The sequence below is a fragment of the Mustela lutreola genome, chromosome 1, assembly GCF_030435805.1.
Source record: "Mustela lutreola isolate mMusLut2 chromosome 1, mMusLut2.pri, whole genome shotgun sequence".
Taxonomy (NCBI): Eukaryota; Metazoa; Chordata; class Mammalia; order Carnivora; family Mustelidae; genus Mustela; species Mustela lutreola.
This window is the reverse complement of record NC_081290.1, coordinates 244180345-244203978: the sequence shown is the minus strand read 5'-3', so window position 1 is coordinate 244203978 and position 23634 is coordinate 244180345. Positions and strand designations below refer to the sequence as shown.

Here is a 23634-nt window from a genome sequence, read left to right as displayed (position 1 = left end):
TGTGTCTTCATACATAGTGGAAAGCATTTGGAAAGCCAAATTGCTTTCCAAAGGGTTGGTTGAACCCAATCACTTTTATTTCAAACAAGATTTTATGGGTGATTATGCAGGGCTTTTAATGAGATGTTTGGCTAAGAAATGATAGTATAAAAACTGACGTTTATTCTGGGCTAATCATAGCCTTCCTATCCACTGTCTTATTTAATCCTCGCAACAGCCCTGTAAGGCAGACAGTAGTATTCCCATTTGACAGATAAGGACACAAGCTCAGAAAGAGTAAATGTTATTCCAAGGCCATGTGGTTGGCTGAGCCACTCCGAACCCACGCCTGTCTGGGCCCTGCCCATAAGCTTGGCTGCTGAAGTTTCCCTCCCAACTGTATGGCCTCTAATGGTTTCAAAAATAATCCAAGACACACCGATACACCTGAGATAAATTCTGAGTCCCAAAGAGCTATGAAGCCAGAAGCTGATTCTTTACAGGTAACCCCACACTGGTGGTGAGAATGTTCATTTCAGGAGAAATACACTTTATTTCCCAGTGAAATGGGTTGATTTTTTATCATCGTATTTTATTTTCACCAGCACCACCTTAATTCAGACCCTTATCAGCTTGCGTTGGCCCACAAGATAGGCTGTCAATTGTGGCCTCTTCCCGCAACCTCCCCATAGCCCAGAATGGGACAGGCAGGACAGTGCTGAACTGGGTCCTAGGATTCATGTTCTGAAAAAAATGGGTTTTGACTATTTTATTTCCTATGATTATCATGATCCTGAAACCTTCACTGGCTGGGAGTTGTCATTAGGATCAAATATAAATGTTGGTGTTGAGAGTCTTCAAGGCCCTAAACCAGCCATTCCATTGAGAACTCCTATCTGTGCCATGTCCTTGGTACTCAGGGATTTGCAGCAGGAATGCAGCACGAGGTGGGGTCTAGGTTTCCAAAGACTGAATAGAGTAAGACCTCCTATCGAGGGTGACCAAAGAGGAAAGAACCAGTGGGGTGCATTTAGGAAATAAAAGGTTTCAAGCTGCTAATGATTGGGAGTCATGTCAAATGGCCAAATATTAGAATTGGGTTTTCAGGGCTGGAGCAGGGAAATGGAGGCAAGGTTAAGGGTCTAGCTGGGCCGGAACAGCAAAGGGTAGGTAGGGAACAAGTAGGACAGGGTGTTGGGTAAAAGGCATGGTCAGGCGCGGAGAGTGTGGAGCTAAGTTTTCACTTGGTTAGAGCACGTGGCATAGGTGTGTTGGGCTTGTTTGCAGGTGTAAAGTCAGAGCAAACATCATTCACGATTTCCCACTATATCCGTGCTCTCTACTCTGCCTGCTGTCAAACCCGAAGGCCCCCTGCAACGTTCCCCCTGAACATCCCATTGCTTCTCTGTCCACCCATTTCCATTTAACTTTTTTTTCCAAAAGACTTTATTTATTTATTTTACAGAGATCACAAGTAGGCAGAGAGGCAGGCAGAGAGAGGTTCCCGGCCAAGCAGAGAGCCCGATGCGGGGCTAGATGCCAGGACCCTGAGATTACAACCAGAGCCGAAGGCAAAGGCTTAACCCACTGAGCCACCCAGGCACCCCCCCACCTCCATATAACGTATCTTACTCAGCTGGAGTTCACCTGGAACACCTTCCCCACCATTAACCCCAATCCCACCTGTCCTACAAGACCCAGAACAGATCTCTATTATTCTATCTGGGCTCTCTGCAGCCTCCTTCTAGCCCTCCCCCACCAACTAGAGCTAAGCCTTCTCTTGTTCATATTCTTCTGGTAATTCTTCTTCTCAAAATTCACTTGGCAATTAATCACATACTGTCTTGTGATGCATTTACTGTTGTTGGCTTAAACAGATAAAAATATCTTCTATGCCGGTTTAACTTGTCACATGTGTCTGGCTTGCCTTTCTGAAGGGGAGTCCAAAGGACAAGCCAGCAATCACTATCAGGGGAAAGCTCCTTTTAGAAAAAAAAAATAATGACAACAAGGCCCATATGCTTTTCAAACTCATTTTGCATGTATTATTTCATTCGATCCTCATACAACCTGGGGAGATGCACATTATTATTCAGATTTAAGCCCCAGCTCAATAATCTTTATTGACTATAAGATCAGATGCAAAATATGGCCTGGAAAGGCCCTCCCAGTCATGTCAGATTCAGTTGGACTAATGGAAGGAATAAGAACTCGGGGCGCCTGGGTGGCTCAGTGGGTTAAGCCTCTGCCTTCAGCTCAGGTCATGATCTCAGGGTCCTGGGATCGAGCCCCGCATCAGGCTCTCTGCACAGCAGGAAGCCTGCTTCCTCCTCTTTCTCTGCCTGCCTCTCTGACTACTTGTGATCTCTGTCTGTCAAATAAATAAATAAAATCTTTAAAAAAAGAGTAAGAATTCATTGCAGTGCGAACATGGGCTCTGACATAAGGAAGTGGTTAGTCTGATACGAACGTGGGTTGATCCGCTGGCCGCCAGCTGTGGTTCATCAGAAACCACAAACCATCCCGAAGACACAGGTGGACTGAGGAGGTACAGGAGGGATCGACTCAGCTTGCCCCACGCCCTGTTTGGAGGGATACAGATTTAATCCACCTCCACTCTGTAGGGCCGTCTGTAGGCTATCTGTGGGGGCTACAGCTCTTTGGGAAACGGCATATAATTCATCCTGCCATGAAGGTTCAGGTTTCGCCTGCTGCCGCTACCCTTTGTGTTGTAAGGAATCTCTCTGGAGATAAAGGAGCGTCAACCCTTCACGGGTTGGCCAGCATCCTGCTGCCTGGGGTGGGCAGGCACAGAACACATTTTACCGATGAATCTGTACAGAGCGTTCTCCTGTTTATGGGGCCCAGCGAGGAAACACACGCACATGCTTCCATAGATGCTGTCCTAGGAAGGCAGGACCCAGCAGCTTGACTGCCTTGCCACCATCATCTCCAGTGACAACACAAGCAAGGAAGGCTGAATGGAGCTCCTAAAAACCCAAAGCTCTAAATGCTGTTACACAGAGTTCAGTGAAAAGCAGTGCAATGCTAGGTTCCTAGCCTGAGCTGAACTCAGAACCAAGCCCCGGGTCTGTTCCCACGATTCTTTCAGGAAAATGGTTACAAGATTCCATAGATGACTTAGGAGTCCAGCCAAGTCGGACTGGGAAAGGCTGTGTAGGAAAAAGGGGTGGGAAGCACAGCGAACAAGTCAGGGCTGGTGTTAGAGGGAAGGAAAATAGTTCCTATAGATCTTGGAGAGTGAAAGAGGGGGTATATGTCATGGGCAAAAGTGCCAACGGAACTCTGCCGCCAGCAGCAAGGAACATTGCCTATACTGTTTAAGAGAAAATGATAGGCTTTGCTGATGGAGGGGGAATTACAGATAGACCCTGTGATAAAGAGAACACACAATGCCCTGTTTGCTGGATGGGGGTAATTCAGGGAAAGCATTGCTTTGCACAGCATTACTCCCGAGTCAACGTCGAAATGCCTCAGGGCTGAGAGAACTGCCTGAGAGATTTGTGTGACTCGAGGATTCCCTTGGTCATCTGTGAGAGCTGGCTGTGATGGAGGCAGGGCAGAGGGGGCTGATGGAAGGCTCTGGGCTTGCTGGGTCTTGCTGCTGACTTGAGCGTAGGCAGTGCTTGTCTTCCATGGGTTCTGGGTGCTGGAGGATGAGGGCCCTCTCAAAGCTGGGGTGACAAAACGGCAGCTCCACGCTGCACTGACCAGACCTTGCAGGGACCAGAGGCTGGCCAGACAAGCAGTCCCACTGTCCTCTTACTTTGCCTGACTGGCTCTCAGAAACTTCTGGGTGGAGAAGGGTCTTGGGGTGAGGGAAGGGCCGATGGTGCTGAGCTGCAGGTGTGTAGCAGTGGAGTTATGGGGAACCCCCGGGCAAAGTCAGGGAGCACAGGGGAGTGGGCCAGCACCGCCATGGTTTGTGCCGTGCCTGCCTTCACATGCTTGAACAGTCGTCCTCTTATCTGCCATTTCAGTGACTGGGGGTCAGCTGGGGGCCGGAAACGGATGACCCTCCTTCTGCTGTATCTCCAGAAGGTCAGCAGTAGCCTGACACTACGTCCTGGTGCTGACGTAAATCACCTCACTGCATCTCATCACGCAGGCATTTTACCATTTCATGTCATGGCACAAAGAAGAGGGAGGGTGGGTGTAAGTCAATAAGATATTTTGAGACAAAGACCACATCCACAGAACTATTATTACAGTATTTTGTTAGAATTGTTCTACTTTATTATTAGCGACTATGAGTCTCCTACTGTGCCTATTTTATAAATTAAACTTGATCACAGGTATGTACGGAGAGGGGAAACCAGGGTACATATAGCATTTGGGATTATCCACATTCAGGCACCGCTGGGGACCTTGGAATGTGTCTCCAGCAGATAAAGGGGGCTGCTGCGCTTCCAAGGTGACGTTCACTTTCCCTACCTGGCGGGTGATAGCTCTCACCTTTCGCAGGAGAAGAAGCATTCTTTTAGCCTCGTTCTCAACTGCCGTGACCATTTGATGCTTCAAAGGTAATAGCAATTAATGATGATTCTAACAGTTATGAGCCATTAATCCATCAATTAATAAATTAATCTCTTGCCTCATTCCACAAGGGATCTGAGGCAGGAGTTATTAGGAACATTTATCATGGTAACCGGGAGGAAATGACGGCCTCGCAAGGAGACCAGACCAACGGTAATTGCAATCATGGCTGTAATAGCTGTAAGTTACTAGATCGATGCCAAGTACAATGACTATTTGGAGAAAGAATTTATGTTAATAGATCAATGAGGAAAGAGACTTGGAAGAGGGAATCTGCAAGTGAGCGAGGATCACAGAGGGGGAAGATTGCCAGGGACTAAGCCTGGCTGAAATAATTGTGAAATGAAATGATTTTGTTGAGTGTTTCAATTCTGGGTAATGTGCTGGATGCTTTTCTATGGCCTAGACACCCCCTGTTTACAGAGGGGGAAACTGAGTCACCAAGAAGCTTGCAGATCCATTCAATTACATTTGGAACCACGAACCACTCAATTTCTCACGGCCTCATCCTCTTTCGCTTTGGATCTCATTTACCTCGAGTCCCAAGGACAAGGTTTAACTTGTGCTCTCTCTGGCCTCCCTGTGGCGTTGAATACCTGGTTTCAACTTCGTAGAAGGAAGGCAGATGCTGCCCAAGACCTCAGGAGACATTACCCATCACTTCCAGATAACACTTCATCTCAAGGGCCATTTACATGTATTCCTACCTTCCATCCATACAACGGTGAGAGGATGAGTAATATTACCATCCCCGTTTTGTAGATGAGGATCCTGATCATCAGTGTTGAACTGACTTTCCAGGTTCCCAGAACCAGTTAGTGGCAAAGAGAGGCTGACAATTTAAATCCCAACTCCATCATTTGCCAGCTGTGTGACCTTGGGCACTTTAAATACCCTCTCTGAGCCAAAGTTTCCCCATCTGTAAGTGGAGATAATAAGGCAAGCTCATAGGGCTGTTATAGGCATTAAGCATCCTACCCAGAACTTAGCAGATGGTGCCTAATAAAAGTTCCTTCCTTCCCTCTACCCTTCTTTCAATTCTAATGTTAGAGGCTGAGACAGAACAAACACTATGATATTCAGAAGAAAAGGAGAGAAAACTTAGAGGCTCTAATTAGATCTTAAAAACATTTCAACAATGGTGTCATATTAACCAGACGTTGTGTCTGCTAGCAATACTTAATGGTTCAAGTGGGATTTTGTGCAGTACAGGGTCTATACCTCTAATTGCATAGAAAGTTGTGTTCCATGAACATCGCTAAGCAAAAGGGGGGGGGGAATAGCTCTTCTTTGGTTTCTTCTGTGAGGAGCACTGAGACAATCTAATTAGCATGCCTGGTGTCTCCAAAATTGAATTCAACCTAAGAGTATGCTATTAAAGGCTCCAACATTAGACAGGAAAGTAATTTGAAATGACTGAGCTATCTGCACAAACACCTTAATGTTACTCTAATGGGCCCAGAAAAAGGATGACATCAAATACAGTTAAAAGGAATTTAAGTTTAATTGCTGCCTAATAAAATTATTAGTACATTTTCCTAACCATAAAGCCATTTCACAGTCATGGATAAGATTTTGCAGTTTGATAAATGATTAAGCATAGCTTGCCGCCATAGGTCCTTGTTTATTTGTATATTCTCCCCTTGCAGCAACACTAGCTTGGACGCTGACTAATCACTGGTCCCTCCATATCTGGACTCATTTGGGAACCCAGCTCTTGCCAAGAGGATCCAAAGGTCACAAAGTTTTGCTGCTTGGCATCTGGAATTACAACTTTACGATGGCAACTGGAGTCCCTTTTACTCTTCGGTGGTCAGTAACCCTTCTAAGAATGTGTTGACTTGCAAGGGTCACTAGTCTACATGATGCCTTTGAGGAAGGTAGAAGAAGGAGCCTGTTGGAGATGGTCAGATTAGAAAAAGGATTCCTTCAAGCTGGGGCACACAGCTTGACAAACAGAAAGGAGACAGGATTCCAACTCCTCTTTGGGTCCTTCAGCTGGGGGCCAAAGTGCGCAAGCACGTATGGTAGTTCAGAAAAGGGAGGTCCCTGTCATTGGAGGTCTGGTAGGGTGACTACGGGCTAGGAACGTGATGGAGTGCTTTCTAGTGTTGCATGAGAACTTGGGCTGGGTGATGGATGTTTAGAGATTTTACCTAACGGCTGATAAACATGGGCGTTGATCCTGTGCCAGGATGAAGAAGCCAGGATTCGAAGCCTTCTGATTCTGAAAGTCTGTCTCATTTAGTCTTGCTGGGTTGTCTTCTACAGCTCCCTATGGGAAGATTTTTGCTTGAAAGTAAGTTTCCCTCACACATGCCTATTCAAATTTGGTTTTAAAAGATGAGTGAACTTGGGAGGTGAATGAGTAACTATCAGAAACAATAAGATATGGAATTAAGGGGTCTAAGGGACAAATGGTAAGAAGTATATAAGAGAGTTTAAGGTGTTAGAGACCCCTCTCTATTTTTCCATCTCTAAGACTTAGGAGCACAAGTATGGGAGTCAAAGCAGAACACAGGTGTTTCTAGACCTTCCCAGAGACTCACAGACACCTTTTTTTTTTTTTTTTTTAAATAAACCACCATTTTTTTGCTTTCATGGTTTGCTCCTAGATAAACACCACATTTCCCAGACACCCCTGGACAGTTCTACTTAGATCCTGTTCAACATACTATAGTCTTCCTATTCAAAAGCAAGTACGTTCTAAAATTGCATAAATCTAAATTTGGTTCCACTTAAAATAAGCTTTATGGGAGTTATCATTACCAAGAAATCTACAAATGAGGGGGGAAAATCCTTTGCCAGACAAGAAGCATCATTTTAGCAAATAAGACAGGAGTCAGGAGAGGGGAGAAAGCTAACATGTCCAGGACATACCTTGTGCCAAGTAGGTTTTGTAAATCTCCTCACTGTAGAGTTAGAAAACCGAGGCCCAGTTAAGTGGGGTCACACAGCTTCTACATGCAAGAGATAGGTTTTGATCCCAGATCTATGCAACCACAAGGCCCTTGGATCTTTTTCCATTGCACACTTACTTCCAGAAACAATCACTCATGTTCCAATCTGCTCTCATTTTCTCCATCCTGCCAAACCCCTTGAGGTCTTAATCCCTGCTAGGTTTTCCACTCAACTTGCCATAAAACTTTTATAGGGGAGAAAGTTATAGCTTACTGGCTGGAAAGGTGGGTAGAGGAAATGGACAGACCCTGCCTGCTGCCTGACTTCCTGCCATCAGGCAGTGGAACCCACATTGTCAAAAAGGGCTCCCAGCTGTTTAATGCTGAGCTCCAAAAAGACTCAACCACTGTGGAAGTGGAAATGACCCATATTTCATCTCTTTGTAGTGGGAAACCCATCTGGTATAGCTTTCTTCTCCATGTGCTAGTGGCCCTTTATACTCAACTGTGTAGGAAACCTAGTTGAGAATTTTCTTCTATCTGAAATCAGCCTTTGGACAGATATCATTTTTCTTCTGGAGTTTGTGTCTATAGGAGGGAGGCACAACCCCAGTAATTTTTAGCTGATAGCTCCCTAGGGACAGCATGGGGCCATGTTTGGTTCTAACAATTGGTCCCTCGTCCAGGGGCCCATGGTTAGGGCAGGGGACAAACTGAAGGGAAGTTTATTTCACCATGGAAGTTCATCATCTGGCTCCTATCTAAAGACAAGATGTTTTCATTCATTTGTTCATTCATTCATTCATTCATTCATTCATTCATTCCACCCGTTCATCAATTCATCCATTCATCCATTCATCCACTCATTCATTCAAAATATCAGTTGAGCCCTGCTGTGTACCAGGTACTGGAGGAGAGAACCAACAAACCAAAGAAAATCAAGATAGGTGTCCTTTCTGCTTTTGAGAAGGTCATGTAGTTGTGGGAGCGGGGAGCAAATGTGTATTCCTCATGTGTTCATTCTTTCAACAGTGAATGCGGACTCGTGTCAGCTCCTAGAGTTACAAAGATAGAGAAGACACAGCACCTGTCCCCAGGGACCTCTCCGTCTGTTTGGGGAGACAGACCAGAATCATAGAAGAGAGCAGTATATGTCAGGTCAGAGGCAAAACCACATGCTACGGGCGCATAGTGGAGGAGCACTGAGAGCAGGAGCCAGAGAAGACTCCCTGAAAGAGGGGAGAGGTCAGGATCGGAAGGAGTGAGCCAGGTGAAATGAGTAGGGGAGCGGGCATGGCAAGTAGAAGCAACGTCAAGGGCAAGGACAAAAACGGGGCCAGGAAAGAGCACGAAACTTCTGTGGAAGCTCCATATCACCTAAGAAAGTGTGTGTGTGTGAGAGAGAGAGAGAGAGAGAGAGACTGTGTGTGTAGCAACTAGGGAGGGCGTGGTGAAGACGAAGGTCAAGAGGAAGGCAGGGCCCCATGACAGAGGGACTGTTCTGTGTGCGACAGTGACTCATGTTAGTTCATCTTGCAGTGCTTGAGAGCCAGCGAGAGATTTTAAGTAGGGGATGAAGGGTGACCAACGCTTCCTGCTTTGCCCAACACTGCCCTGATTTTAAAACTCAAAGTTCCACATCCTGGGAACCCCTTCAGTCCTGGGCAAACTGGGATGCTGATCACAGCATCCTGAAGGGGAGGGACGGGAGAGGTCACGGTGGAAGCCTTGCAGACATGCCAAAGAGGGGGTACGATGAGAGGCACGCAGGTCTAAAGAGGCTGCTGCGTGAGTGAAGAAAGCAGGCGTGAATCAAGGTTGTTAGCAGTGACCTCCAAGAGGAAGCAATGGACTTGAAACAAGAGACAACTGAATTTACTCACCTTTTCCTTGGGTAGGGGTAGGAGGAAAGGACAGAGTCAAATCTGAATCCCTGTTTTCTGACTTGCTAATTGATTAACATCATAAAGGAGATTTTAAAGTGCTACTGTTAGAGGTATGGAAGAGGAAAGTCAATGAATAATAACTTTCCATTCTGTGACCAGACATTATCCTGAGGGTTTCCTTTATAAATTCCTTCATCTAATATGCATAGCAACTAAATTCTCCAGTGTACAGATGAGGAAACTGGGGCTCAGAGCCTAAGTAACTTGCCTTGGGTCACCCAGCCCTGGCATTCCCTGCCATGTCTCTTGTCTAAAGTCTTCTGTGTTTCCTATTCCCACCCCTACACCGTCCCCAGGGAACGACAGAGGAAGTGGCAGTTGAGCTGTGCGGTGCTGGAAAATGCTGTTTATCCAAATGGAGAAGGAGAGAAAAGGGAACAGCCTGTGCCAGGACCCAAGGGCATGAATGAGTATGGAGTGTTCTGGAAAACCCAAGAATGTCTCTGGCTCTGTCTCAGCAAAACAATAAATAAATACATATGCATGCCAGGGTTAATTATTCTTGACCCTTTTATGCAGAACATCTGCAATGATGGGGAGATGCTGTCTCATATCTTGACCCACTCACTGCATTTTAATTGCCCAAGTAAAATAAACAAAAATAAACTGAATGCTGCTTTCTTCATAGCTTCCAATCTGCTTGCAAATCTCAATGGCTTGCCAGTATTTCCCAATACAAAGCTAGCTGAGTTGTGGCGCAATAAGAAAGGAGATCTGTGCCAGTAGAGACCACCGCACCCTGGATTTTATTTTCCCTTCAGAAAGTCTTTTGTTTCAGGACACTAGGCAGGGGTGAAAGTGGTACACTCTTGTAGATGTAATTAAAATGGAAGCGCTTCCCTCTTTCTCTGTGACTCAAGTCATTGAAATTAATCATCACTGGGCCAGTGTACAGGCTGCCACGGTCCTATAGGAAATGCACCTTGGTGCAGTGGCTGCAATTAAAATCTATTGAGCGATGGAATAAAACACCAGACACTACCACAATAGCAAAGGCACTGTGTAATTGAGGGACGTGTAATTAATAGATAACTTGAAATGGGGCCGGGGGCTTCACATAGATGGACACATTAGTGCTTTTTTACAGGAACCATCTGATGGTAAGAAATTACTAACTCTAGCCATGATTTATTTAGGCATTTATTGTACTTATCACTGATTTCACGTGTATGATGGTTCAGTCGCAGAAATATCTATTTTTTTTTTTTTTAAAGATTTTATTTATTTATTTGACAGACAGAGATCACAAGTAGGCAGAGAGGCAGGCAGAGAGAGAGGAAGGGAAGCAGGCTCTCTGTCAAGCACAGAGCCCAACTCAGGGCTCAATCCCAGGACCCTGGGATCATGACCTGAGCTGAAGACAGAGGCTTTAACTCACTGAGCCACCCAGGCACCCTGGAAATATCTATTCTTATTCCCTTGCAAAGTATGCAACAATTGAGTAAAGGAACAAAAGAGTGGTGGTGGGAATTGGTCATAAGAAGAGACCATGTTTGTGTAAGATTCTGTGTTGTTTCTGACTTTTAAACCTTCATTTAATTGAAGAATTTTGTGGAGAATGTGGTTACCAATGAGAACAAATGGCTCTTTGCTAGTCACTTAAGACCAAAATGTATATGTGTATTTAGGACAGCATATTGAAAGAAAAGCAAATTAGATAATCCTTGATCTAAATATACTTCACAGAACAATTGCCTTGAAAGGCAATGAGAAACTATTATCTCAATCTTGGAAATATTTTTGGAATTCTAATCTATGTTGATAAGGAATAGATTTGACTATGTATAACTCAGAAACTCAAATATGATGACTTAAAACAAGAATAAAAATTTGTCTTTTATGTAAAAATTCTGTAGGTGGACAGTCCAGGGGACAAAGATGGGCATGTACATTCCTTTTCCGTACCCTACCAGGAAGTGGCACACGTTATTTTTCTTACATCTCATTGGTCAGAAACTTAGTGTCATGGCCAGACTAACTCAAGGGAAGCTGGGAAATGTAGTCTTTATTCCGGGTGGCCATGTATTCAATTAACAATTGGTATTCTGAGACTAAACAGTTTCGGGGAGTAGACACTGAGCTACACATTAGGTCACTGGACTATGGCAGCTTAAACTAGTGAGTGACAGATATTTGGAGGAAGAAATCTGTTCCCAGAGCTTATGGTTAAGGGTGGCCGATGTTGGGGCTCACCTCCCTACCCATTTAACCTGATGAGTGCCAGGGAAAATATAGACATTTTATGAGCTTTTCCAGAAATCATGATATTTAGTGACTAAACAGTGAGCATTAGGTAATGCTTAGAGAAATCATTACTACTATTGCGTATGTTGGGCAGAATTCCTAGAAAATTGGTAGCCTCCAGACTGAAGTGCTTTAGAGTACAAGCCCCCCTGTCAACAAGAGGTCATCTGTGCTGTGATAAAGAGCCTTTCCGGGTGTGAAGGTAACAAGGGCTATCGCCAAAGGGAGGTCAGGAATTGGCAAGCCCCTTTCTCAGGACTAAATATGGAGGACAACAACCCAAGGGTGCATTTGTTTCCCATTACCACATGAGCTCAGGACCCAGAATTCAAATACACTGGAAGTTTCTGGAAACTTGTTCTTTTGCATGTGTTTTTGTCTTACTCTGTGTCTCCATAGTGATGACAGTAAAGTCCTTAAATCGCAAAGAGCTCACGAATATGCTTTCAGAATAATGAAGAAAAAGGGAGCTACAGACGCTGGAACTCTGCACTTTGCCAGGCTTGGGAAAGGAGGATGAGAGAGCGGGAGGTTATCAACTCCTGAAAGGAAGGAAAATGAGTTGAGTTTACAGGTGCCGACTGGAGCCAAAAAGGGGAAAACGGCAGCACGGGGAGCTGGCCCCAGCCTGAGAAGCAGCAATGGGCTACCACAGGCAGGACCCATCACCAACTCCCGAGTTCTGCAACAAGACATGCAGGTTAGTGTGGGGTAAAAATGTGGGTTCTGGACTCTGATGGCCTGGATTTGAATTCTGCATTTACCATTACCTAGCTAAGCCTTGGGCAAATCATTTCAGTCCTCTGAGTCTCAATTTTCCTCAGGTATAAAATGAGGATCGTAATAGAACAGCCTAAAAAGGGGACCAAGATTCAGTGAGATGTGCATGATTTGTGTGTTGGCTAACAGTGCCAGACTGCACATTCACTGTTGTTATTATCAAATTTAGGCAATATCACGAATTGGTGAAGGAGCTAATTCCAGTCATTTTGAAATCATGCCAGTGAGTGAATATGAGGAATGGGGTGCAGGGGGTAAGAAGGGTGACTTCAAATTGACAAGATTCAACTCAAGTGAGCAAAATGAACTGTACCCATTACCAGGACGGTAGAGGCTTTCTTCGCTAACCGCCACTTCACCTCCTCGCAGCACTAACCAATGCTTGTCATTCTCTCTGTGGTAAATCCTGACAGAGTCCATAGTACGCAGTACGCAGAAGGCATCAGCTGTGTGCCATCCTTTGCGACAGCAGCATGTTTACGTTTCCACAGCAGACCTGCGTGTTTACCAAGTTGGGTATGTCCCCCAATCTCCTTCTGCTAGGTATTCCTATACTGAATTTACATCATTTAGGTTTTTTTTTTTTTTTTGAAATTGATGAGAAACGTGTGAGAAAAAGGAAGCTGTCCTTTTGGGACTGCTTTGGAAGGACTCAACTCAGGCAAGTTACTAAAAATATTGTATGATTAGGTGAGAACGAGATTACTGTCAAAGACTGGGAGAAGGAAACATTGAGGGTTGTACACTCAGATTAGTTTACAAGTATCTTTAAGTACTAGGTCTGCTTTCAAGAAGCCTAAACAGGAAATCAGGAATGGTGAATTTTTTGAGTGATTTGTATTTGTGACTGAAAGTATACTTATTAAGTTAAAATATCTGACATGTTCATGTTTAGTTTTTATAATTCCCTGATTTAGCATATTCTTTTTTATTTTTTATTATTTTTTAATTTTTTAAAAAAGATTTTATTTATTTCTTTGACAGAGACATATCAGAAGTAGGCAGAGAGGAAGGCAGAGAGAGGAGGAAGCAGGCTCCCCGCTGAGCAGAGAACCCGATGTGGGACTCGATCCCAGAGCCCTGAGATCATGACCTGAACTGAAGGCAGAGGCTTTAACCCACTGAGCCACCCAGGCGCCCCAAGCATATTCTTTTTTAGATTACAGTAATTAACTACTGCTTGCAACTGAGCTGGATTGGAAGTCCTATGTATGCATTATTGGTGCTCAATATATAGCCAACACAGCTTATTTTATATTTTTTAAAAAATCTGTGTTATTTTAGTATATTTCTCTTTCAAAGATACCAAGAAAGTCTTTGATAATGCCTAATTCACTTCTAATGACTCAACGATTGAGAAAACGTGGCATTAATTTTATAACATCTTAAAAGAATCAGAGTCCTACTAGTTGACTATGGTACAATATAATTTATTTTAAGTCCACAGAAGTTTAAAAAAGTTTTTTTTTATTAACAGTCTGAATATCTGGAAAGGTCAAAATCCAATTTTCTTAGCACTTATAATGACATATTTAGCAAGTCTGTCACTCATATGCAATGGAAATCAATAAGACAGAAAGCAAAGCTCCAAGACAGGTAATTTGAGTTCAAATTCAGGGGCAGGTAGTTCTTCACCCTGGGGTTATGTGAGTGGGAGGTGGACACAGAAAAATAATGTTTTGACCAGCAGGAGAGAAATTTCAATGCAGAGGAAAGCCTATGGATCAAAGTACTGGAACATCATAAGTCCTTTCCCCATTGCAGAATTTTGCCAAATCACTCACATTGAAAGAAGTCCTACCTGGTGTAATACTGTACTTTCCACTATCAATCAGGAATGAAAACAAATAGCAAATATAACTTGGGCAGCAAATGTGCCTGAAGGGGGAGCTTTGAACAGTTCTAGTCAGAAAGCCCTAGAGCTCTCCACACTTAGCACATTCGTACTAAAACCAGAAAGTGGGATGGAATGGGAGACAAAGGATGAGAATGACGTCAGAGACCAGGCGTATGCTGGAGAGACAGAGTCCACATGCTTGAAGAAGAGATTCCATCTTTCTGAATTAGCATCTTTGTTTTCTTTAGGTAAATACCCAGCGGTGGAATTGTTAGGTCATACTGTCATTCTATGTTTAATTTTTTCAGGAACCTCCATACTGTTTCTCAGAGTGGCTTCACCAGTTACCTGAAGAAAACAAAGACACTCATTCAAAAAGATACATGGGGGATGCCTGGGTGGCTCAGTGGGTTAAGCCGCTGCTTTCGGCTCAGGTCATGATCCCGGGGTCCTGGGATCGAGTCCCGCGTCGGGCTCCTTGCTCGGCGGGGAGCCTGCCTGCCTCTCCACCTCTGCCTGCCTCTCTGCCTGCTTGTGTGCTTTCTCTCTTTCTGACCAAAAAAAAAAAAAAAAAAAAAAAAGATACATGGGCCCTCTTATTCATTGCAACATTATCTGCAATAGTTAAGATATGGAAACAACCTAAATGTCCATCATAGATGAATGGATAAAGAAATTGGGGTATATATATACACACCACTGAATATTATTCAACCATAAAAAATAGGAAAAATCCTATTTGTGACAACATGGAGGGATCTAGAGAGTAAACATTAAGTGAAATAAGTCAGAGAAAAACAAATATCATATGATCTCTTCTACATGCAAAATAATCTAAAAACAAACAAACAAAAGCACTAAGCTCACAGATACAGAAAACAGACTGGTGGTTGCTAGAAATGGGGTATAGAGAATGGGGAAAATGGAGGAACTGTTTTTTGGGTTGTTTTGTTTTTAGTTTGAATACATTGAATAATAATAGTAATAAACCAGAAAGGGGCACCTGGGTGGCTCAGTCAGTTGAGCAGCTGACTCTTGATTTTGGCTCAGGTCATGATCTCAGGGTCCTGGGATCCAGCCCTGCATCAGGGTCCACGCTCATTGAGGAGCCTGCTTGAGATTCTCTCTCTCCCTCTGTCCTCCCCCCCCCACTCTCTCTCTCTCTCTCAAATAAATAAGTAAATCTTAAAGAATAATAATAAACCAGAAAAAAAGAGAAGAGTTTCTAGTGTTACCTCCCACGATGGTGAACTAGCTTATATCAAACTAACAACCTACCCAAAGCTAGAAAATATGGATGAAACAAAGCGAAACAACTTGTTTTAAAGCACTGGAGAGCTCTCAACACAGCCAGGACTTGAAGGCCAAGATCCTGGAGAGAGGGAGATGCACAGAAGTGAGTCAGATGTTCTGAGCTGCTTTTCCCCTTTAGGCACCGGCTTTTCCATCAGCCATATGAGGCTAAGAGGCTGAGAAGCTGAGCATAACTTTTGGCAGGACTGGGAGAGAAAATGACCTGAGCCAAGATCCTGAAAAGAAAGGAAGGAGAGAGAAGCCAGCCCAGCATTTGGCACTGCTTTCCCTTCTGAGGCAGTTGCTGATTTGTAAGTCACAGGAGAGAAGGTTTGCAAATCTGAGTAGAAATTAGTAGCTAAGAGACTGAACAAAGCTTTCATTGGCCTCATGTTTCAAGAAGATTAAAATTGTAAGTCAGAACCCAGAGGGAAGAGAGACACCGGTAAGCACCCCAGGCTTTCCATTAGGACCCCTTGGAGTAAGGGTGAACCCTACATATTACAGCTCTCACAAAGATTGAAATTCAGATTCAAAACAGCCCAATCCAAGACTTGATTAAAGTGATCTACCTGGGACACCTGGGTGGCTCAGTGGGTTAAAGCCTCTGCCTTCTGCTCAGGTCATGGTCTCAGGGTCCTGGGAGCGAGCCCCACATCGGACTCTCTGCCCGGTGGGGAACCTGCTTCCTCTTCTCTCTCTGCCTGCCTCTCTGACTACTTGTGATCTCTGTCTATCAAATAAATACATAAAAAAATAATGTTAAAAAAAAATAAATTGGGGGCGCCTGGGTGGCTCAGTGGTTTAAGCCGCTGCCTTCGGCTCAGGTCATGATCTCAGGGTGCTGGGATCGAGTCCTGCATCGGGCTCTCTGCTCAGCGGGGAGCCTGCTTCCCTCTGTCTCTCTCTGTCTGCCTCTCCATCTACTTGTGATTTCTCTCTGTCAAATAAATAAATAAAATCTTTTATAAATAAATAAATAAATAAATAAATAGATCTACCCTACACTAATTGCCTGCTAGAAGTGGAAATAGATCTTCTGTGAAGGAGGATACTGGCATCCAAAGCCTCTATTGTTTTTCACATATAATGTGTGGCATTCAGTAAAAAATCATTAGACATACCATGATACTGGACCAAGGGAAAAAGACAATGGAAAGAGGCCCATGGATGATCCAGATATTATAGTTACCAAACCTGGATTTAAACAAAAATTATGATTAACATGTACAAAGAGACAGAAATCAAAGTGAAAGATTTTAGCAACATTGGAATTTGTAAAAAAAAAAAAAAAAAAAGAATCAAATGGAAATTCTAGAACTGGAACTAAGAACTTACAAGTTTAATAGTAGTTTAAACCAGAAGAAGAGAGGGTTAGGAAATATCCGGACTAGAGTATGGAGGGCAAAAATGAATATAAAAAAAAAAAACCTATAGGAAACATATGGGAACTGATAACAAAATTTAACATAGGTGTCACTGGAGTTCCAGAAGGAGAGAGAAAATAGGAGTAGAACAAATCTTTGAAGAAACAATAGCCAGAATTTCCCCTAAACTGACAAAAGATAGGAAGCCATGGAATGAGAAGTGCTACAACCACCCACCAAAGGTGGGCTCAAACAAATTCAAACAAAACCGCACCTGAGCATAGAGTAAAACTTTTGAAATCCACAGACAAAGACAAAAGCTTAAAAGCGGCTAGAGAAAAGTACATGCTGTCTTCAAAAGACAACAGTCAGACTGACAGGTGATTTCACGACGAAATGACGGAAGCCAAAGGCAGAGGAATCACGTCTTTTAAATATTTGCCAACTATTTATTAAAAGATAACCTTCAAAAATGAAGGCAGAATAAAGATATTTTCAGACAGACAGGAAACAAGTTTTGCCTTCAAATTCTCACTAAAGACAAGGCTACCCACACATGTCTTCAGGGAGAAGGAAATAATCCTGGAAGGTAAATGGAAATTCAGGAAGGAAGGAAAAGCAACAAAGAAGAGTAAGTATGGATGGTAAGAAATAATAAGAATAATGTCTCATAGGACCAAATATATATAAAATTTCATTATTGGGCATTATTAAGGCAGCGGTGGGGCAGGAACTTAAAATGTCCTAAGGTCCTTGCATTGTCCCAGAAGAAGCAAAGTCTATTCCACGCTAATATATTAGACTCCAGTGAGTCAACAACGCATCTTGTAAAAGAATGCAAAATTCTGTGGAGGTTGGAATAATAAAATAAAGCCCTAAGCCAGACCACATACCTACTCTGCAACAAACACTGTCTTGGGCTCCAATCTGGGGGGCTTTGGAATTCATCTCAGACCCACTTCTTTGTGGTTAGTTTTGTACATTATGTGTATTTGATACTTATATTGGCTTAAGTTTGGAATCACTACTCTGCATGTAGATCATTCAAAGGGGTGAGTTTTAAATAATTAGCAGGTTCATTTGAAAAAGATAACCCTTTGGGCGTTGGTGTAGAGGAAATCCTCATCCAGGAAGACCCAACCGTATTTGCAGTATTTCCAGATCATTAGCCAGGTGAGCATACTCTCTAGGTCTGGATTGATTGATATTCTTGAATATATTCTGCAGGGAATTCATTATACTTTAAAGAATAAGTTAATTTTTCTCCAGGAGACATATATATACACACATATACATATATGTATACATATACACATATACAAGTTAATTTATATTATATATATAATATAATATATTGTATATATATGTGTATATACACACGTATACATATATACACGTATACACATATGTATACATATATATATATGTGTATATGTCTGTCAGTGCTTGTCGGTTAAATATATGCATCTATGAAATCCTACCATGTGCTTAGTCTCTCCACCATATTACTGACAAGCCAATAGTCTCCCCTTTCCTACACCCCTCCCCAAAATCCCAATAAGAATCCAAATATGTGCCTATGCATTAAAGGCTAAAAATATCCCAGTCCCCCCAACACTGCCCCAGAGAGCTGCTCTCAGGAGCTGCAGTTGCCAATGAACAGGGCGCCCATAACATAAATGAATCAATGCCCTTTGGAACAGCATTGGCTTACCAGTTAATAGACTTTTGATTTTTCTGTACCCACTGATTAATGAAGCAGTAATTCTCCTTCCTAATAGGAAGACAAATTAAGAATTACTGTAACTGGCGCCTACTGGGCGCTAGGGTGTCATTGGGAGAATGGTGGTAACTATGGAGACAAAGTTGGTCAAATGGCTGCCTTTGCTAAAGCAGTCTTCCTGTCCGTGAACCCAGGGCTGAAGGGTTTCACTTCATTCCACAGACACAAATGCGTTAGGAGCCAGCCGCCTGGAAAGGCCCGCTGGGGAGAGGAACGGGTGGGTCTGGGGCACAGCCCTTCTCAGACGGACCCCTACGTTATGTTCTTTCTTTCAGAGGCAGACACAGACGCCCACAATATGAGGCAGGAAATGGGCCAGGTTAGGATTCAAGCTACTCTGAAAGACCCGAGGAGGTGGAAGCCACATGAATTGGGATGGGCCAGGAGAGGCACCAAGACAGGGTGGCATATGGGAGCCTGAGTGGAATTCAATCCACCTGGGGAATGAAGGCCCTTCTAGGGAAGGAGAAGCAGCATGAGCAAAGGTAAGGAGCCAGCCAGCAGGAAAGAACTCAGATTCGGGTGATTATTAGCTGTGTGACCTGGGGTGAGAAAACTTACCCAACTTTCTGGGGCTTTGGTTTCCTCATCTGGAAAATGAAATGACTAATAACCACCTTCCAGGCTTGCTGTGAAGATTCCTTTGGATAGTCTGTATGGAGTCTACCACAGTGCCTGGTATGGTATAGATGCTGTAAATGGCACACTATCAGCCCCTTCCTTGACTAGGAAGACTTGGAGAGAATCGTTGGCCTGCCTTCCTTTTGCCTTCCTGCTTTTTGGGTTTTCTGCCTATCTGAACTCCGAGTACTTGAGCTCTCTCAAGGTAAGATCTGTGTCTGTGCCCTTGTGACTGCCTTCCGATTCCCTGAGGGCAGGCCCCACAGTAGGGGCACCTTTGTGGAAAGAAGAAGTAAATGAACGTGTCCCGCCTATTCGGTCTCCTACCGCTCTACCACCACTTAGGGGTTCATGAAGTCACACGGGGTGGCGTGCCCTCCCCTTTCGTCTACCGGCAAATTCTCTCCATCCTTCAGAATTCAGCTCATGGTTTCGTGAGGTCCTTCATTCAAGACAGAATTGGATAGGACCGACACTTTCTCCTAAGTGCCCCCATGTAACTTTCCACAAAACTCTACCATAACGAACACCCCACTCAACAGCTTATGACTGCTTGCTTTTCCCTTTGCTCCCTCAGCCCTCCAAGCCAGGTCCTACAAGCCTTGTTGGCTACGTGGTGTCAACGAGACGTGTTCTTACGCGAGGACAGAACCTGAGGAGGTTGCAGAACATCTCTCCATGAGTTGGGACTCCTGTGCCCTCTTTCATTTGTTTGCTTATGGTTCTATCCTAAGGAAAAATGGCTATGTTTACATAGTTACAGAACAATTGGAAGTCTGATGTATGGCTAATTCCATATAGTAGGAAGTTTCTCAGATAATTTAATTTCTTTCCTTCCCTGAGACAAGGACTTTAAATTGTTGCATGGGGTAAACAGCGCATTATAACCCAGGGGGATGGTGTGATGTGTCTCCCACATGAGGTCTTACTCATCTCTGTGCTTTTGGAACCTCGCACGGGGACTCACTCAGTGCTTTGCACATGAGATGTCAATAATTACACTGAAGGGATGAATGCCGTGTTCTGCTACTTCCCTTCCCAGGAGACCTCAATGGCTGCCCTGTTCCCCCTAGCTCCATCTAATCTCCACAGCCTGGCATTCAAGTTCATGCCTGAGATGATTCCAATCTCTAACCTCAGGTAAAGCCATTTACCCTGGTACGCCAGGCATCCCTCACCGCGGGCAAGCAGGACTACTGAGTGGATGGCTCTTGGTTCTATGGGCTGGATGAATTCGTTTGCTGGGGGAATGCTAGTCTTAGCTTCAGGAGAGCTACAGGATGAGACAGCCGAAGGACTGCACGGCCAGGAGGGGCCTTTGCAGACACTCTGATCAGAGGTGGGAAACGAACACTGCATTCTGGAGCGGACCTGAAGACCAGAGGTGGTAGTGGCTGGGGAGACAGCCCTTGGGGATGCTACCCCATTCAGCCAAAGGGCATGGACTGACTGCGTTCCTAACACACTCTGTTCATGAGTTCATCCTCACCCAGAGAAGGCGACCACAAAAACTGTTATCCTGATGGTCCAGGACAAACAAGATAAGAACTAAGCTAATGTTTTTTTGAGCATCAAACTATTGAACTTAAGGCTGCTCCTGGCACCACCATTACCTGAAGCAGGGAAGGTCCTACCCTGTGCTCCCAGTTTGCCCTCTATTGACCTCTCCCGCCCAAGTCACGTTGTGTTGTCACTGATTTCCATGTCAGTCTTTCTCAAGAGACCACGAACCTCTTGAGGACATGTGATTTTGCAAATATGGTGCCTTGACACATGAATAAATGGATGAATGAATGAACGCATGCATGCATGAATGAATGAAGTTTATGCAAAGTGCATACACCTTTTTTTTTTTTTTTTTTTTTTTTTACCACCAGATGGCAAATATTCTTTGGAAAGTCTAGCTGTAAACTGTCTCAGATAGAGTCTGGTGAAAACTAAGTTTTTCAGCAAACTGGATGAGTACCTCCAACAGCGTGAGATTTTTCAGGGATGCCCATGCTTCCCATCTCTTAGCAGAGAGAGGAGAAAGCACCAGAATGGAAGTCAGGAGTTCTGGCATATGGATCTATGCTGTCATTAGCATTTGGGTGAGTCACATTATTATTGTATAGGCCTCGATTTTCTCATTTCAAAAAATCCTGTGGCCTGTGGTCAGTCAACATGTGTAAGCATCTACACTATCCCAGACCCTGACTCAGGTGCTGGGGGTAAAGAAATGGCTCAGGGAGAGCTTCTAGAACAATGCTTCTCAACTCTGTAGTGAAAGACCAGCTTGTTGCTATTGTTTTTAAACCATGTCATCTGTTGCAGACTGTATTTTGGTAAAATTAAAATGTAATAGTAAGAGAAGTAAATAAAAGCATATCAAATCCAAGTTCTGATTTTTTTAATTATTAGATTCATGAGACATTGTTAAAGTGCTATTTCTAAATGCTTCTTAGTTTCTGGACTTAGTGAATCATGGGCCAGTAGCAAATGGCCTGCAGACAGGTGCCACTCCACAGACCACACTTTGCGTGATGCTGACTTAGCACATACTCTTATGAGAGAGGCTGGCACAGGCCTCTGAATGTGGGACACTCCACTGACAAGCTTCTGCATCTACAGAGTAGTAAACACTTAAGCACATAGACCTATCGCCTGGCGGTTACAAAGGTGAAAAGGGATAGTTGTGATTACTTCCGGAGCCTTGAGAAATGTCTAGCTGGTCCCCTCTGACTCTAAGGCTGTCCTAAGCCATGTGGCTGCAAACACACCAGGAGAGGCTTTGGGCACATTCCAGGCCTTTCCATGGACTTCCTTTGGTGGCCTCTCCCCTCAGGCCTAATGCCAGGCACGGACTTGGACCTTTCCTCCTTGGCTATGATTTGTACTCTTTCTCTGCGTAAACTGCTTTTGGCCACCTGGATTAAAAATCCGTACCTCGGACCCGTCCAGTCCCCGGGAAACTAGTATGGGGTTTCAGGGCACACAGGCACCACATTGGCGAGTCTAGACAAGCCTGTTGATTACCAGGATAGGACAATCTACCAAGACCACACAATATGCTTCCTTATATAGTATCTTTTAAAGATTCCTAAGCTGGGGGGCATCTGGGTGGCTCCGTCAGTTGAGCATCTGCCTTCGGCTCAGGTCATGATCCCAGGGTCCGGGATCGAGCCCCACATCGGGCTCTCTGCTCAGCAGGGAGCCTGCTTCCTCCTCTCTCTCTCTCTGCCTGCCTCTCTGCCTACTTGTGATCTCTGTCTGCCAAATAAATAAATAAAATCTTAAAAAAAAAAAAAAGAATAATCACTTTTTCAAAGAGATACTGCGAAAACATGGTACAGTATTCACAAGGCACCTTGGGAATATGATGGGAAGCCCCCCTCCCATTCCTATCCCATAATCTCTCAGTCCCCATCCCAGAGGAACCCCATTCATGTTCTCATACACCCTTCAGGAGACGTAGGCATCCGTCTTTAAAAAAACAATGCAAATGAAGCACGCTATAAATACTTTGCTTACTTTCTTTTTTAACTAAACAATTTGTCTTGGCAATGTTTAATTTCAAATTCTCATTTTTATTTAGCTGGTCCTCTATTAATGGATATTTAAATTTTTTTCACATTTTTTTGGTTACAGTGTTCAGTAAATAGCACCTTCCTATGTGTGAGTCTTTCTGCATATATAGATTCCTGGATATTAACTACTGAGTCGGATATTAACTACTGAGTCCCCAAAGTTGTCCCAGTTGGTACTGCTGCTGCCGGCGGGGAAAGTGTCTGCTTCCCTATGGTCAATGTATGGTTATCAAAAGACAAAAAAACAAAAGTTGCAGCTCTGGGGAATGAATTTGGATTTCATAATTGTGAATGAGGTTGAGTATCTTTTAAAATACCTAAAAGCCATCTAATTGCCATGTGTTTTGAGATTTTTTTTCTATTGCTTTATTGATCTTTCAGAAAGCAACCCTTAAGAACTCTTTTTGTATTAAAGAAATTAGTCCTCTGCTTATTGTATGGGTTACAAATATTTCCCCCTTTTTGTCCTTTAAGATTTTCAAGTATTTTCTGTAATTAAAAAAGTTGCTTTCAGCTTACTTAATCAGTCTTTTTTTTTTTTTTTTTTTTTTTTTCAATGACCTCTGTGTTTTGTGATATGCTTAGAAAGGACTTTCTGGATTCTAACAGTGATTCTCTCATGTTCTCTTCTCATGTTTTTATATCTTCATTTTAAATTTTTATTTTACCTGGTTACTTATTTATGTTTAAAGACTTTGTTTTATTTTTTAAAAAGATTTTATTTATTCATCTGAGAGAGAGAGTGCATGAGTGGGGGGAGG

At 43.6% G+C, this 23634-nt stretch overlaps 1 protein-coding gene and 1 long non-coding RNA gene across 2 annotated transcripts in view; one reads left to right on the top strand and one right to left on the bottom strand.

Moving 5' to 3' along the window:
* Nucleotides 1-23634, bottom strand: part of SPON1 (spondin 1) — a 256540-nt gene that overhangs the window by 75011 nt on the left and 157895 nt on the right. The window lies entirely within an intron of this gene.
* Nucleotides 12041-21684, top strand: LOC131809591 (uncharacterized). Its single transcript, XR_009345231.1, has 2 exons — nucleotides 12041-12326; nucleotides 18962-21684. It is a non-coding gene; the product is annotated as an uncharacterized LOC131809591 (long non-coding RNA).